Source organism: Pinus tabuliformis, chromosome J (assembly GCF_031772625.1).
Source record: "Pinus tabuliformis cultivar Carrire ecotype Pingquan chromosome J, CPIR1, whole genome shotgun sequence".
Lineage (NCBI taxonomy): Eukaryota > Viridiplantae > Streptophyta > Pinopsida > Pinales > Pinaceae > Pinus > Pinus tabuliformis.
The window spans coordinates 93,962,205-93,965,723 of NC_142295.1; positions in this window are offsets into that span (position 1 = coordinate 93,962,205).

The following is a 3,519-nucleotide window of genomic DNA, read 5'->3' on the forward strand; positions in this document are numbered from 1 at the left end:
CCTTGGATATATGTGGTATTGTTTTAGGAAGTCCTTACTTGTTTGATAGAAAAACCATTTTCTATAGAGCTGAAAATAAGTATCAACTCACTAAAGATGGAATAGAATATATTGTAAGAGCTCATCAGCTCAAAAATAACTACACTCTCATAAACTCAGGGCAAATGAAAATAATTGTAAATTCCTGCAAGCAATTTTTACTAATGGTTGTAAAGGAAAAGACCCCTGATAAAATAAATGCATTTAAAAGCTGTGATGCTAAACAGAACGTTGATTTAGATAAAGTTGTTTTAGAATATGATATCCTATTTCAAGAACCTAAAGCTCTGCCACCCAAAAGGGAAATAGTACATGATATTAATTTGCAACGAGATGCTCCATTGCCTAATATCGGAATGTACATGTTATCCTCTTTAGAGAATGCAGAGATCAAGAAGTAGGTACAGGAGCTGCTCGATAAAGGGTTCATAAGACCAAGCACATCACCATGCAGATCTCCAATCGTGTTGGTGAGAAAGAAAGATGGTTTGTGGAGGATGTGCATTGATTACAGAGCACTGAATAAAATAACAATCAAGAATCGTTATCCTCTTCTTCGCATAGATGATCTATTAGATCATTTGAAAGAAGCAGTTTACTTTTCCAAGTTGGACTTGCATAGTGGCTATCATCAGGTCAGAGTTGCAGAACAAGATGCATGGAAGACTGCTTTCAAAACAAAGCAAGGGCTGTATGAATGGCTGGTTATGCCTTTTGGCTTAACTAATGCTCCTACGACTTTCATGAGAGTTATGAATGATGTACTCCGACTTTTTATTGATGATTTTGTAATTGTATATTTAGATGACATTTTTGTTCTCAATAAAACATGGGAAGAACATTTGAAGCATGTAAAGCAAACTATAGATGGTTTGAAAAAAGAAAATCTCTATGTGAAGTTATCAAAATGTGATTTTGGAAAAACATCTTTACATTATTTGGGTCATATTGTAGGGGGTGGTGAAATGAAGATAGATCCCTCTAAGGTTGAAGTCATTGTGAACTAGCCTAAACCCAAATCTGCTACAAAAGTTAGGAGTTTCCTAGGAGCAACACAATATTGGAGAAAGTTTATTGCTAACTTTTCCTTGATTGCAGCTCCCTTACATGCTTTGACATGATTGAACAAGGTGTTTCAGTGGGGAGGCAAACAACAGAAAGGCCTCGACACCTTAAAAGAAAAAATTAGTACAACACCAGTTCTAGCACTGCTAGATCTTCAACGACCATTTGAGATTGAAACAGATGCTAGTGACTATGCCATGGGAGTAGTGTTGATGCAACATGGTAAACCCATATGTTATCATTCTGAGACATTTAATTCTGCAGTAGTTAATTATCCCACATATGATAAAGAATTGTATGCATTAGTACAGAGTGTGAAAAAGTGGAAGCATTACCTAATGGGCAAAGAAACAGTTATACATACAGATCATCAACCACTTCAATATTTACACTCACAAACTAAATTGCAGTAATCAAGACACTATAGGTGGATGGGTTTTCTACAACAATTTCATCTTGTCATCAAATATAAGAAAGGCATACACAATAAAGTTGCAGAGATGTTATCAAGACCAATCATAAATGCATCTACTATACTTAAGCATAACTCAATATTGCATGAAAGCTACATTGAACAATATGCTCGATGTAGATTTTAAAGATGTATATGCAACTTTAAGTCATGGAAAACAAGTAGAAAATTGGATTATCATGTTAAGGACCAACTCTTATATCATTTGGGAAAATTATGCATTCCTCAAACTAAGAGAGTTAACATAATTCGAGAAGCACACACTTCTCTAATCAGGTCATTTTGGTGTAAATAAAACAGTTGCACAGTTGCAAAGGTTCTGTTATTGGCCAAGAATGCATGAAACAGTTTCTAAATATATTAAAGGGTGTACCATGCGTGCTACAAGCAAGCCCAGTAATAGAAAATTAGGCTTGTACAATTCACTTCTAGTTCCTTCTCGTCCTTGGGAAAGTGTTTCCATGGACTTTGTTGGGGGACTGCCAAAATATAGAAAAGGTCATGATTATTTATATGTTATTGTGGACAGGTTCAACGAAATGTGTATTTTAATACCTTGTAATAAGCAGATTACAGCTGAACAAACAACAAAGTTGTTCTTTCAACATGTATGGGTTCATTTTGGGTTACCCACTTCCATTATATCTGATCGAGATTCCCGATTTGTTGGGAAGTTTTGGTCAAGTCTATGGGAGTTAATGGACACCAAATTGAAGAAGAACACAACATTTCATCCACAAACAGATGGCCAAACAAAGGTGGTCAACAGGACAGTGATCCAGTTGCTCAGGGGCTATTGCAGCAAGCATCCCAAGCTTTGGGATGAACATTTGTGTTATGTGCAACATGCTTACAACCGTGCCAAGCACTCTTCTACACAGAGATCTCCTTTTGAGACTTGTTTTGGTTTTATACCAAGGTCTCCCTTGGATTTTATCTTTAGTAAAGACATAGCAGTTGATGGACACAGTGATGTGGACAAAGCAACCAAGTTCATTGAACAGATCCAAGAAATTCACCAGGCAGTGCAAGAACAGCTGGAGAGAAGCCAGGCCAAGTACAAGGCAAGGCATGATAAGCATCGAATTGAGCATAGCTTCCAAGTTGGTGATCAAGTCTGGCTATACATTAGCAAAGACAGAATGCAAGGTGAAGGTAAGAAGCTGAAGCTAATAAGGTATGGGCCTTTCAAGATACTTGAGAAAATTGGTGAAAACACTTTTTGCCTTGATTTGCCAGCATACATGCATATCTATTCAGTAGTTAACACAGAGAACTTGAGACTGTTTGAACCTTCATTGGTTGAAGATCCCGAAGAGCAAAGTCAGTTGCCTTCTATTGATGATCTGTTGCCTGAATATCTCAATGAGTTGCAGGAAGATACAGTTTTGGATAGGAAGGTGAGAACTATGCGCAGAGGCGCTGTTGAGTACCTTAGAATCAAACTCAAAGGTTCAAAATCAAGCAGTGCAAGATGGATAGAGAATGGAAAAGTGATGAAGCTGTATCCTCACTTGATTGATGCTTAAAAACCAACTTTTGGTGGTTCAAAAGTTTTTTTAGTGGGAAGGCGTGATCCAAATGGATCCTAGAAAACCCTCTAAGTCTTCTAAAGATCAAAACTATCGCAAAAGAAGAACTCTTAGAAATAGCGGATAACACTATCGAGAGTGAAAAAACATGAAGAAATAATGGAAAAATAGAGTATCGACGGTTTAAACAACTTTGCACAGGAGCCATCGGATTTGGCCGATCAACGGTCCAGATCTGATCAGCATATCGCAATCGGCGAAGGCAGGTGGAGGCTATCGGAGACGACCATATAAATGTTGCGATAGCGATCAACGGGGTCAACAAGGACCGTCGATCAAGTGCATAGATCGACGGCCCAGGTTAACCCGCCATATCGCATCGGCAGATTACAAGGGAGCGCTTACAACGGC